The sequence below is a fragment of the Euphorbia lathyris genome, chromosome 9, assembly GCF_963576675.1.
Source record: "Euphorbia lathyris chromosome 9, ddEupLath1.1, whole genome shotgun sequence".
Taxonomy (NCBI): domain Eukaryota; kingdom Viridiplantae; phylum Streptophyta; class Magnoliopsida; order Malpighiales; family Euphorbiaceae; genus Euphorbia; species Euphorbia lathyris.
This window is the reverse complement of record NC_088918.1, coordinates 34,085,140-34,099,684: the sequence shown is the minus strand read 5'-3', so window position 1 is coordinate 34,099,684 and position 14,545 is coordinate 34,085,140. Positions and strand designations below refer to the sequence as shown.

The 14,545-nt window shown below is 31.6% G+C and overlaps 1 pseudogene; it reads right to left on the bottom strand.

Annotated features, from left to right (window-relative positions):
• Positions 1-12,190: 12,190 nt before the first annotated feature.
• LOC136207516 (5S ribosomal RNA) lies at positions 12,191-12,309 on the bottom strand (annotated as a pseudogene).
• Between the last annotated feature and the right edge of the window lie 2,236 nt (positions 12,310-14,545).

The following is a 14,545-nucleotide window of genomic DNA, read 5'->3' as shown; positions in this document are numbered from 1 at the left end:
TTAAAAAAGGGACGTGGCATGATAACTTATTAACAAGTATACAAGGAGATTTTAGTGGGTTTATTTGATACAGGGGCATATGTGTTTTTCCGAGAAAACACGAGGGCAAATATGTGTATTAACCCTTTTTACTTTGCCACATAGGATTCATTTTGATTTGTTGGCAGTTGACGTGGCATGACGTGGCGTTCCACGTGGAACGGCGTTTGTGCCAAATCATCATTCCGTTAGTGTGGGGTATATCTGTAGGGTTGTGACAAGTACAAGGAGATTTTAGTGGGTTTATTTGATACAGGGGCATATGTGTTTTTCCGAGAAAACACGAGGGCAAATATGTGTATTAACCCTATTTTATTTGTTAAAGGGTAATCCGAGTTAAAATGCCATAATTTTTATTTCTAAAAGGTTAATTCGAGTTAATCACAAGGGTGAACAACCAATTTTTTCGGGGAGATATTGACGCGGGCGTGAGGTAATCACGCCTCACCACAAGGTGAGGCGTGAGGCTAGCCTCACGTCTCACCTTGTGGTGAGGCGTGATTACCTCACGCCCGCGTGCCGGGAGAGGAAATATTCCCCCATTTTCCACCTCAAAGGGTATTTTCGTCTTTTTACGAGGCTAGAGATGGGAAATTAAGGCTATGTTTAACAAAACCCAGACCTTTGATCGGTTTCGGACCATATTTTTCTCAGGTCTGGTTTTGAGATTTTCGATGTCTTATATAAAACTTAAGATAAATAGTCAACTAGAATAAAGAAAGTAATACATTTTTTTTCTTTTTTTAAATAATTTTTTGCCAAATCTTAATTGATCTTTTGAATTTATTTGATGTCTCGTTAATCTCTTAAACTTACTTAAATGTCATGATTAAGTTCTCAAATTTATAAAAGGAAAAATTACAAAATTAGATCAAATGGATGACTCATTGACATTTTTAACTTATTTACTCAACCTACTACATATCTAGACTATGTTTGTGTGAATTTCCCAAAATATCCTCACTCTTTCATCTTCCCCCTTCCCCTATTTATTCCTTACGCGAAAACGGCTGCTCTCCCAGACCTTTGATCTTCTTCTCTTCCTTTAAATTTCATAAAATCTGCACCAATTTTCTACATCACCATGTAGGGGCGGAACTAGGGGGTTCGGGTGGGCTCGAGCCCCGGCAGGCCGCCGGAGAATTGCGAAAAAAATAATTTAGTAATGGTTTTCGATAATATTTTGGAGAAAACTATATTGACTCTATGTAGTATTATTTCAATGTTTAAAGGTAGATGAGATGGTTAATTATGTTTATTTTTATTTGAGAGGTCATATGTTCAACTCCTTCCAACCTCATTTTCTTTGAAATTTTATTTATTTATTTTTATTTTATTTTTCAAAAATTATAGAAACATGTTACCATTATTAATTAATTTAAATAGACTCTTTATTTTTATTTTAATAACACTTTTGAATTCATTTTTAATATGTCTTTACCATTAAAAAAAGTAAGCATATTTAATATTCATTTTTTTTATGTCTTCACCATTAAAAAAAAAGTAAACATGTTTAATTTTCTATTAGTTCAATGCTAATTTCTAAAAAATGATAACATTTTTAAAGTTTTAACACGTTGGAGGCTAAAAAAATCTGGATTTTGAAAATTTACCGTCAACCGCACGGTTAAAATTAGCCTCCAAATTATTGTGTTAAAAATTATTGAATTTTACGTTATATAATATTTTTAACGTTATAAAACTTTATTATTAAATATTTAAGCCTCGACTTATTTTGGGTTCTGGTTCCGCTACTGTCACCATGTATTTCTCTTCTTCCTCTCTTCATCTCTTGATTCTTCATCTTCCTAATCCTAGAAAATGAAGCCATGGTTTTTCATCTTTCGGTTCCTGCTCGTTTCTTGGTTTCTTTCTTCTTGTGACCATCGAAGAAATGGTTATTCTATGTTATTTTTTTCGTTTTTCCCAGTTTATCATATTGTTATTGACGATTTTAATGGTGAAAGGCGCAAAAAATGTAAGTATCTACTGTTTTCTCTGCGTTTTTCACTTCGCGTAATCTGATTTCGTGAAGATCTACTACGAGAAAGAGTCTGAAACGTGACGATCTACTTCGCGAATCGATGATTTCGCGAAGTCTGTCAGTAGAAAAGTTCATAATTTTTCGCTCACAGACTTTGTGTAATCCGTTTTCGTGAAGTAGATTGTCACATTTCAGACCTCGCAGACTTCGCAAAATCATCGATTCGCGAAGTAAAATCATCATCTTCCCTGTACATTTATATTCGCACGCTTCGCAAATCCTCATTTCGTGAAGCGAAATCGTCTTTTTTTCTGCCTAACACGATTAAATTTTTCTGAAGGTGGTTGAATACATAACATCCCTTTCTAGAAAGGCGGCGTACTGGGGTGCAGGTGAGATGACTTTCTTTTCTGTGTAGGGAGAAATTCCCATCAAGATTTTAAATGATTGGTTAGGAGATATTGTGACATTCTTGTTGTGTACCATGTGATACATCTATCCCAAAAGGTCTGGACTTCCAGTACAGGGAGAAATTTCTGTGCAGATTCATCACGTTCACTTTGAAGTGATTTGTTAGGAGTTTATTGTGGCAATCTTGTTGTAAATTTTGATAATGTTATGATTTTAACGTTAGAATCCCTTGTTGTTTGGCATTTTTTTGTTATATACCACTTTGCGAATTTTTTTTAAAACACGTCCAGATTTCGCATATGCGAATTAAAATCATCAACTAAACCAAACAGTAGCTTCGTAGACTTCATGAAATCATCGATTCGCGAAGTCAAATGGGAGGGAGATAGCTTTGCCGTAAAATTACAAACATATTGAGGGTATTTTGAGAAAGTCATACAAACATAGTCTAAATATGTAGTAGGTTGAGTAAATGGGTTAAAAATATAAATATGTCTCTCATTTGACCTAATTTTATAATTTTCCCTTTATAAAAACACCATAAAGATATACAAAACATAAAATTAAGGGAAAATTATAAATCTAGCCCAACTGAAGGGGCTCATTAACATATTTGATCCACTTTGTTTCCATCTCACCAAATTAGACACTCTCATCCTTTTTGGGCAAATATACCCTTAGTTCCATTCGACTTTTGCTTCTGCTCCTGCTCCCGCTTCTTCTTCTCCTTCTTCTTCTTCGTTTCAACTTCTTCTTCGGTTCATCTTCTACAATTCCTGATACCAATCGTTAGCGATTTTTGAAATTATTGAAGTATTCTGTTCAATTTCCTGTATAAATGGTATGTTTTTAGCTTATACGCCTTCTTTTCTCGCTGGGTTTGCCTCTTTCTTCATCTGTAACGGTATCGTTTCAATTTTCTCCATTGTTGTCGCATTTGTGACAAGATTTATCGCATGTTATCACAAATGCGACAACAGTTGTTGCATCTGTGCTGTCGCAGCTGCGTCAAGAGTATTTTTTATCACAGATGCGATAAATTTCGTCACAAATACGATAAATCTTGTCGCATTTGTGACAAATTCGTCACAAATGCGACATCACAGCAGTTCAATTGTTAGATTTTTTTCTCATTTTTTGAGCTTTTCATCCTAATCTTCTTCCACAAACAATAATTCTTCAAAGGTTGAACGAAACATAATCTCTTCTCTCTATAAACCGCCGTCTTTTCTCTCTCTACAAACATAATCTCTTCTTTCTCTCTCTATAAACCAATGTCTTTTCTCTCTCAAGACTTGGCGGTAGTGCCGCTTTCGTCGGTTTGGGATGACGAAGAAAATATTGAGAGTCTGAGGAAGAAGGTGAATTGAAATAAGGGTATTTTTGTCCAAAATGGATGGAAGTGTCTAATTTAGTGAGATGGAAGCAAAGTGGGTCAAATATGTTAATGGACCCCTTCAAATGGGCTAGATTAGAAATTAGCCCTAAAATTAATTTGTTTTAAAAACTTAAAATTATGAGTTATGCCTTTATTTTTTATGTTTTGATTTTTTTTTTACAGATTTAGATAAATTGAAATATAAAACTTATTTTAAATAAGTTTAGAAGACAAATGTATCACTGTAAGCAAGTTTAAATGGATCATTGGTCACTTTAAATAAATTCAGATGTACCAATAAATTATTTTAAACATGCTTATAGATTAATAAAATACAATATAAGTTCAGAGATCAATCAATCTTTTTGAATAAGTTCGGAATGCTCTTCATATATTAAATCTTCTACTAATTATCTTTTCTATTCAATTTTGTTTATAAATTTATATATTTCAAAATTTAGAGGTGTTACGTCCTCACACTTCTTATATAACTTCAATGTGAGCCTGTTACAGCTTTAAAAAAACAAAGTGAGCCCTATTTCACCTACCTTTAATGAGAGTACCACTTGAAATTGAATAGGAAAAAAAATATAGGGTTAAGGTGCAAAAATACCTCTAACGTTTTGGATCAAGAACAATTTTACCTCTAACGTCTAAAATGGTGCAATTTTACCCCTAACGTTGGAAGCCAAGAACAATTTTACCCCTAACGTTGATAAATTAGGTCAATTTGAGAAATAATTCATCAAACTGTCTTCTCGGTCATAAATATTTTCATCTACACTTCACACATGCGTCATTTTATTAGTAACAAATCACAAATATTTGTTGGGATGTGTAAAAAAATGAAAAACAATAAAAAATAGGCAAATGATATATACAACCCATAGGGCTGTATATAAACATTAATTATTCTTATATTTTCAATAAAAAAAAGTCTTAACTCTAAAATAAGTATTTATTTTGTATTGAAAATGTAACAAAATATTATAACTCTATATATTTTAGTATTAAAATATGCAAGTATTAAAGGGTTTTATGTATTGAACAGCTAAATAAATACTAAAAATAGAAATTTTGGATTTTTATTTACAGCCCTAAGGGCTCTAAATATCGGAACCCTACAAAATATACTGTTTTTTTTTGTAAGAATTAGACAAAAAAAAATTCAAAAAATTCACCGAATTTATAAATATTAATCTCCAATTCTATTATTAAATTATAAAAAACATGAAATCCTTTTTTAGAACGAATTGTTATGCAATTGGTGCAAAATAAAGAACAAAAATATTTGTGTTTTATAATAGTGTCTGAAATTGACCCAATTTATTAATGTTAGGGGTAGAATTTCTCTTGACTTTCAACGTTAGGGGTAAAATCGCACCATTTTAGACATTAGGGGTAAAATTGCTCCTGACCCAAAACGTTAGGGGTATTTTTGCACCTTAACCCAAAAATCTAATGTACAGTAAAACCTCTATAAATGAATAACGTTGGGATCATGAAATTTTATTAATTTATAGAAATATAATTAATCGATAAATTAATAATTATTAATTTATAGAGTTATTTTTTTTAAAATAAACTTTAAATTACAAATTGTTTCAAACATTGCAAAATCCGTACAATGGATGAATCTGTCACAACGAATTTAGAGGAAGCAATCACTGAAAAAGACATTCATGGATTTGAGGGAATGATTGGTCAGCTTGGTTACCCCAATCAAATGAATGAAAATCAAATATTGGATTATCTAGGTGAAAACAATGAATGCTCACAAGTCCAAAGTTTAGAAGAAACAGTGTCGAACGTTATGCGAAATTCAATTGAGGATGAAGCTAATGATGATTTGGTACCTTTAAAACCAGTCACAAAAAGGAGCAATTATAGCATCATCCACTCTTTACAATTTTTTGTTACAATTTGACTAGGATACATTGGAACTTTTGAATGCACTGAGAATAGTTAGGGATGAAATTCAACTAGATTTAAATTTCAAGAAAAAATAAAATACTATAGATTCATATTTTGCTAAATTACCCTAGGTATGTATATCTATATATATTTCGCATATGTATTTGAGAAATTATTAATTTATAGAGGTAATAATACAATGTATTAAAGGGTTGGTCCAGAAAATTATTATTTTATTAATCATTTTTTGAACTGGCCCAAGTCGGGACCAGAAGAAATTATTATTTTAAAGAATTTATTAATTTATCGAGTATTAATTTATAGAGGTTTACTGTATCTTAAATTTTTGTCACATTTACTATCTCCCAGAAAGAAAAAAAACTTCTACTTTCTTTTATCCGTATAATATATTATTTTTAATTAAATTCTTTAGCGATAAACAGAGAAGTGACAGAAAATTTGTGACATCAATTTTTTTTTTCTAAGTAAACTATTTTCAAATGGTAAATAATGAATCAAATAGTTGGTGGTGAAAGCAACGTTTAGTCATATACTTGTTGTGTATTACTGATGCTATTAAGTTGGGTTGGTAGCCATATTTCTTTACCAACTCAAAACGTCGTTTTATATGAAGTTGTTTTCCCATCCAAATTTGACTACTTCCTAATATACATGGGTTAGTCATATTTTATTCATAAAAATTAAGGATATTTTTATTTTATTTTATTTAATTATTTAGATTATTTTTTTGGTAGAAAAGGAAAAGAAAAACGAACAACAACAAACTACCCAGGAATTAGCCTAGGGAAGCTAACCCCAATCCTATCTTCTAAGAGAAGAGGAGAGATTATTTTTATTAATTTACTATAACAATTTTTTATTTTTATAATTTATTTGTTAATTAATTTAAAATATATTCATATTAAATATTTTACGTACACAATTTCAACGAGCATTAATTATGAATCAGTTATTAAATAACATTAGTGAGTAAGGGTCCGTTTGTTTTACCTATTATTTGTTGTTACTACGGTTTATTGTTTGCTGTTTGAAATGCTGATTTTTCAAAAAGTAGGGATTCCTTGTTTTTGTAAAAGGCTAATTTTCAGGTGTAAAAGACAAACATGAGATCAGGGTCGGCTCTAATATTTTAGAGGCCCTATACAGGGCCAGTCCTGACATTTTTATGAGTCCTAAACGAAAAAAGAGATAAGAAGATCTTAATTATAAAAAAATTGTACTTAAAAGTTTAAAATAGAAATTTGGATCTATTTTAGACCTAAAATATCATATTATTTGGTCATTTTTTTAGGTATGAATATGTATTATAACTAAATTTAAAAAATATTGTATATGCAGTACAAAACAATTTTGGCTCTTTTTGGCTCAGGTTCTAAGCGGTCGCACTCCTGGCCTATACTCATGGCCGGTCCTGACCTTTGGCAGTTCTTATACTCCATTTTTTTTATAAATTTAAATCTAATATATATGAATATAATTAATTTTTTACTCAACAAAAAGAACCAATTGAAAATAAAACTTTTTAACAATTTGCAATTTACGAAATAATTAATTTATATATTATTGTTAGATTATATACAAATTTATACCTATAGTTACTAAGTGAAAATTGATCTAACCCTTATGTACAAAACAGTCCGTTTTCAACCCTCATTAATGAAAGATGATTTTTTGTTTCGTGTGTAATTTATGTTCTGGCTATCATACACTCTCTAGCATTCTGACCACCCAATAAGGCTTTTCTATTATCGAAAAAAACTCATCATTTGTTAATGCCATTGAAATAGTATTGTCCGGTGAATCTTGATTTTAAAATTGTACTATTTTATAAACCAAAAATTAATTTTTTTGGTTTGGAGACCCTCTTAATTAGGAGACCCTAGGCAGCCGCCTATACAGCAAAGAACCCTCCCTACAAGAGGTCATTAACCAAACACTTAAAACTTATATTTTAAAATGAAAAGACAAATAGAAGTATAAAAAACAGTATTCAAACGTCCCTAACTCAAAAGCAAACATGTATTAACATTTTCAAATTTTAGAACAACCATAAAAAAAAAATCAAAGTTAACTTGAGAAATGGATCAATAAAAGTTTTAAATTAGCATTGTTGGTCTATCAATGTACATTCCTATTCTTGTTTCATAAAAGAAAGGCAAAAAGTATATTTAAGCCCCTAAACTTTACTTGTTTTAAGGATCAAGCCCCTGATCAATTATTTTTCCACATTGAACCCCTGATCATTGATTTTGTTATGGATTTGGCCCTTATTTAACTTTTCTGTCGAGTTTGGACTGCATACATCGTTAGAGCGATTCGGCTTATTGACATGGACAAATAAAAAAAAAATTTCTTTGACTAGGAGAGATAAAAAAATCAAAAATTAAAACGAAATTATAGAAATTAATTTTCAGTATATTCTTCCAAACTCGATTTTATTCTCTCTCATTTTGTGATTTTCAACATTAGAATTGTCAAATCGATCTTCTCATCTCCTAAACTCGATAAAAAAAAAGTTAAATAAGGGCTAAATCCATAACAAAATCAATGATCAGGGGTTCAATGTGGAAAAATAATTGATCAGAGGCTTGATCCTTAAAACAGGTAAAGTTCAGGGGCTTAAATATGCTTTTAAAAAAAAACCGTTATTCATTTATTGTATAGTTTCCATAAAACTGGGAATCACCAATTTTACGCAATTTTTCTACTATCATTGCTTTCTTTCTATTAATATTTCTAGTAGCAGTAGGGGCACACGAGCTGAAAATAGAATTTCTTTTTTCTTTTTGATAGTGTGTGAAAATAGAATTAAAAAGGAGCGTGGAAGTGAATAAGAAGAAAGGCTCCACCGACAGGCGTCATGGTTTAAGTATGAATCTGGACCGCTTAATGATATTTCGCATTCAAACTCAGACCGTTTAAAATTTATCCTAGTTTTCCCAACCCAACCCTATAATACAAGACTTGACATTTCGAGGATCTCATATGACGCCATCAATTTTATTTTTCTGTGCCGTAATCGTAATTTATCAATAAAGCTACTTTTTCTATAAGGTTATTAGTTCGAATGACAGTTAGAGAGGAGCCGGGATCTGACGAACCCGCTCTGATTTTGTAGTAAGCAAGAGTTAAAAGGATTGAAGGTGATGAATTATTTGTGAAGTAGGAGACTGATCCATGGACCAGACAGGGCTGGGTTCGAGGTGGGTCTAACGAGCTTTTATGTAAAAATGTTCATCCCAAGCTCAGTCCACTATTAATGTAGATGGGCTCGACTCGAGTTTAGGAATCAAATCTCTAACCCAGTCCATATAAATCCACTTAAAAAAATATACATAATTTTAATTATAAATATATAAATTTTCTAATTAATATTAACAAGACGGACCGGGCTAGGTTGACCCGTGCTATTTTCATCAGTCCAAAATCAGTCCAAAAAATGGGCGGGCTTTAATAGGTATAGATTTGCCTGGACCTACAATCAATTTTCATTGTCCACGGGTCAGACGGGTACCCTGACCCGTGGACAGATCTATGAAATAGTAACGTTAACGTACCTCTAGGGTTTATCATACCTATCTATTTATAGTATTTCTGCTTAATCATTCTTCTTCTAGGAATCACTTATTTCTTCTTAGGAATCATTCTCCAATTAAATAGAAGTCTTTCATTAGGAGTTTTTTTACTAGGGAACATCTCCTAGACATCTTCCACTACTTGACCATGAGGATTTTCCTAGTGGAAAATGGTTCCTGAAAGTTCGTTGAATCCGAATGCCTATTATGTTCCACGTAACCACTAGATCTGAAGGCTCTCATCCATGTGTCACTGTTTTATTTCATACGGTATCCTATGTCCCCTCCACTTTCTGATAAAAGCGGAACTCTTTAGGGTTTGGTTCGTCCGAAAAAAATATAGTTTAGTGTTAACGTGTCTTTGCTTCGCAAATTTTACTTTTGGTTTTTCATCGCACATGTCTGCGTGTGAAGTAGGTGGTTTCTTAGAACTTGGAGCGCTTCTGTTATGCACGTCTATTCAGGTGGCTTTTCAATATCTCTCTTTTCTGCTAATTAGTGTGCAAGTTGGCATGACAAGTGTTTCATCATTGCGAGCATTAAATGGGTTTATCGAACCGTTTTTCCACCATTTGCTCTTCTCCTCTCTGCCTATAAAGGTTTCTGTGATTTCTTTCTTGCTCTTTCTTTGTATTTCCTAAGTATTTCAGATGTGCTTTCATCTTCTTCTTCAACAAGTTCTCTCTTTTCTTTCCAAATAAGTTTACTTGATCCTCTATTTATTTCTTTTCCGTTTTTACTATGGGCCGTAAGAAAACTAGTTTCGTTGAAGAAGCCTCTGATCAAGATCAACCTAAGAAACTCATAGTACAAAAACCTAAGAACTTCGAACAACCTTCCCGCCAGCGCCATCTGGCATATTAAAAAAATATAACTACACATTTTAATTGATAAATCGATATACCGCGTAAGTTAATTTGTGATTAAATTTTAATTGACAATCCTTATTTATTTGAGTTAATTTATGGTTAAATTTTTTTTATTATATCACATGGTGTTGAGACATGTGATTAAATGTCACGTAATCAATTCCAACGAAAAATTATCGAAAAACATCCAAAATGACTTTATTGAGATAAAAACAAACTTAACTGATTTTATTGAGATAAATTAAACTTTTGTGACTTTTTTGGGATATTGTCCAAACTTTTATGACTACGGATGCTAATTACCCAAATACTCGATGATATGATACATTAAATTATTAAACGTTTTCCTGTAAATGATATATTTACTTTAATAACTTATCAATCACCATTTTACAGTAAAACCTCTATATAGGAATACACTTGGGACCGAACTATTTGTATAACAATTGGGAGGTTATTACTAAATAGAGTTTGGTATAATAAAAAATTTCAACACATATAATTTTAAATTTTAAATAATACCACTTGAAATTGGTTAAGATTATCATAGGCATACATGGTTTATATATAATGTATAACAATAGACATTAATGGAATAAATTAAATATTTAGAATTTCAATTTAGAGTTTAGGTTTTCAATATATAGATAATTGAAAGAGTTTTATGGGAAAAATATAAACATCAATGAGAATAGTAAATATTTATAATTTCAAGTTGTAGTTTGGGTTTCCAACTCGTAAATAATTTCAATATTTTTTTTTAATATTTTATGATTTAGTTTAAATTCTTAATATATACATATAAATATATAATTATTACTATATGGAGGCATAATTTCTAAAGGTGGGACTTGAAAAGTGTATAACAAATAACGTTTGGGAGGTTATTCCTATTTATAACTGGCCCAAGTTGGGACCGAATTTTTTTTATAACAAAATAGAGGTTATTCCTATATAGAGTATTCCTATATAGAGGTGTTACTGTAGTTCTCTAAAAAAAATCACCATGCTAGTAAAATCAAGAGATGCTACTAGTCAAGTTATTTATATTGTTAATAAGTAGACCTGTTCAAAAGCCCACCGGCCCGCCCAGCCCGTCCAAGCCCGCTCTTCAAAGACTGGGCTTGGACGTATATCTTTCGTAATAGGCCCGGCCCGGCCCGGTCCAAGCCCGCTTAGGCCCGAATACAAAGTAGGTTGGGCTTGGGATTTGTCTCAAAACCCAAGCCCAACCCAGCCCGGCCCGAAATTTAAATAATAACTTTAATTTAATAAATTTTATAGTTTAAGAAACTTTATATTCCAAAAATAAAATTTTTAAATTTCTTTAACATAAAAATTTACAAACCATATATTTTTTAGAATTGGTAAACATGTTTACTGTTTTATTTATTAGTATCAAATGAGTATTTTTTTTTTATTTAGGATTGAGTTAATTGATTTTTATTGAAATAATCATCTAAAATTTAGTTTAATTTTAATTTTTAAAAAATACAAATATATTAGTTGGGCCGGGCCAGGTTGGGCTTGGGAATTAGTTCTTTTAGCTTGGCCCAATCCAGCCCGAGCCCGATGTAAATATAGTGCGGGCTAGATTGGACTTGGACAAAGTAATTATGTGACAAGCCCGCTTAGTATGAACAGGTCTATTAATAAGTAATTTTCATCATAAATTAAGAGATTGATGAATAATCTTTATAATACAATTTTTTTTTCATGCAAAAACTTCATTCATTAGATTATTTGTTCATTAATTAGGAAATATATAAATAAATATATAGATGGACCTACTTCTTTCTCACCTACTCTGAATTCTGACCAACAAACCATTTGTCTCAAGTTGGTCATTTTTTGCACTAATCAAAAGGATATTTCATTTATTTTCTTTATTAAAATTAGTTGACAAAATTTACTTTCAAGCTTTTAAATTACACGTTTATTTGCCCTATTGAACTTTTTGATGCTCCAGTTTATCTTTTTTTGAAACCAAAAGTTTTGTTGGGTATAACACGAGAGCTTCCTAAGAGATCATTCATTTTAGTACTATTCTCGTCTAAATACGTTTAACTTCGGAATTCAGATGAGATTCGATGCATTAGTGCTGGTATGATCGTACTCATCTTATTTTTTATATATTTTTTTTAATTAGTATGTTAATAATTATTATTTTTTTTTGAAACAGTACGTTAATAATTATTAAAACTAAGATATTTAATAAAACAAAAATGAGATTCAGATTCTGAAGCGTAAGAATTTAAAATTAATTTTGCAATAAAAAAAATGTTTTTTTTTTCTCCAACCATAATGCAAATTAGTGCTCCTCCACACCAATTCCACCAACCCTCCCTCAGCCTCACCCACCAACTCTTTTTGCTGCTTCATTTTTTTAACTTTTTCAATTTAATTTCTAAATTTGCAAAGTTAAAAGCGTAGAGTTCAACGCTTCAAGGGTGCGTGATCCTATGTAAAATAAGTCATTCATATTATGTAAATAATTTGTGCTATATTATTCAGCTCTCTAAATACAAGATTCTTTTGGAATAATAATATTATATACTCAATCCATTTCCTAATATAAGTCATTCCAGTCATTTCAGTGTATTTTTATATTAATTAACTAAAAAAATTTGTCACTGTTAGATAATAAACATTAGAATATTAAAAAAATAAATAATTTATTAATCATTATCTTTTTACCTAACACACTGTTTAGTCTGCTTATTTCGAAAAACACATTATAAGACCTCTATCTTTTATCAATATTAACCATTTGGTCATTCTGTCTAGTTTTTTTAGATTTTTGACCGAACATATCTTAGCTTTCAATACAATCATTGCAGATATAAAATGGTCATATTACTCTGTTATGTTATGTCTGTCTGTTTTATGTCAAATATAACGGTTAAAAATATTTAAAAAATAGACAGAATGATCAAATGATTAATATTGACAAAAGATGGAGATCTTATAATGTGTTTTTTGAAATATGGATACTAAACAATGTGTTAGGTAAAAAAAATGGGACTAATAAATTATTTACCCTATTAAAAACACATGTACCAATACAAAAAATTTAATATTTGGACCAAAAAACTAAAATAAAAGTTCTTGGAATCCTAGAATGACTTATACTATTTGGAGTAAAAACTAATTTACTAGAATGACCTATATAAGAGAATGGATGAAGTAACAAAATATAGAGTGACTATATTTATATAAAAAAAACAAAAAAATAAGAAGAAAATAATAAAAGATCATTTGATGTTGCATCAATTTTTTTAATGTAACATCAAATTTTATGAAAAAAAAACGTATTAATCAAAATGAGAATATGGTTTGATGATGGTTGGAGAGCCAACCATTATCAAATCTCTTTTCCAACATTGATGTTGGATTGGAGATGGTCTATGATTAAAACAAAAGTTTAATTAATTTCATGTTAAATTAAAACAATTTTTTTTTTGGTAAGAAGGGAAGAAAAAAAAACAAACAAACAAAAACCTAACCCGGGATCAGTCTAGGAAGACTGACCCCAATCCTATCCTCAAGAAGAGAAGGTAACAGAAAAGAAGGAGGAACGGAAAGGGTAGAAACACCTAACATCCCCCCATGCCCAGCAGCTGCCAAGCGATCCGCCACGCGGTTTTGCTCCCTATAAATATGGGAGAAGGTAAGAGAATCGAAGTCAGGACGAAGCCTCAAGATGGCTTTAATGAGATTCTGACTCTTAAGACAAACAGCCTGTCTATCCGAAATCCTGTTGATAGCCTCCAAATTGTCAGACTCCACCGAAAGTCTTTTAACACCCATGCGAATGGCGAGTTTAATGCCAGACAAGATCCCCCAGAGCTCTGCAGTAAAGGAGGAGCCCGTACCTAAGTTATGGGTAAACCCAGCCAGCCAGGCGCCACCAGCATCCCGAAGAACTCCACCAGCAGCAATTCTGCCATTACTAAGGCAGGAGCCATCCGTATTCAACTTGACAACCCCTTCCCTGGGCTTCCTCCAACCAACTAACTGGACCTCTTTAACCGGGGAAGGGTGAACCAGGGGCTCTCCTTCAAAACTCTTTGTAATAACAGAGAGTTTTTTCGAGAAGTAAAACTGGAGGTCAGGAATAAAGACAGTCTTCTCAGCAAATAACTCTTCATTCCTCCATTTCCACATTTGGTGACAAATAATAGCGAAGAGAATAGCCCCGTGCTCCATACTGGCCAACAAATTCCCATTAACGCCTTCAGAGAACCAGTCAATATCAGAGAACCCCATAAAGGAAGGAAGGATGTGGTGAGGAAGGACCCCTTCCCAAACCTTTCTACTATTCGGGCAATCCCTCAAAGCATGGCACAATGTT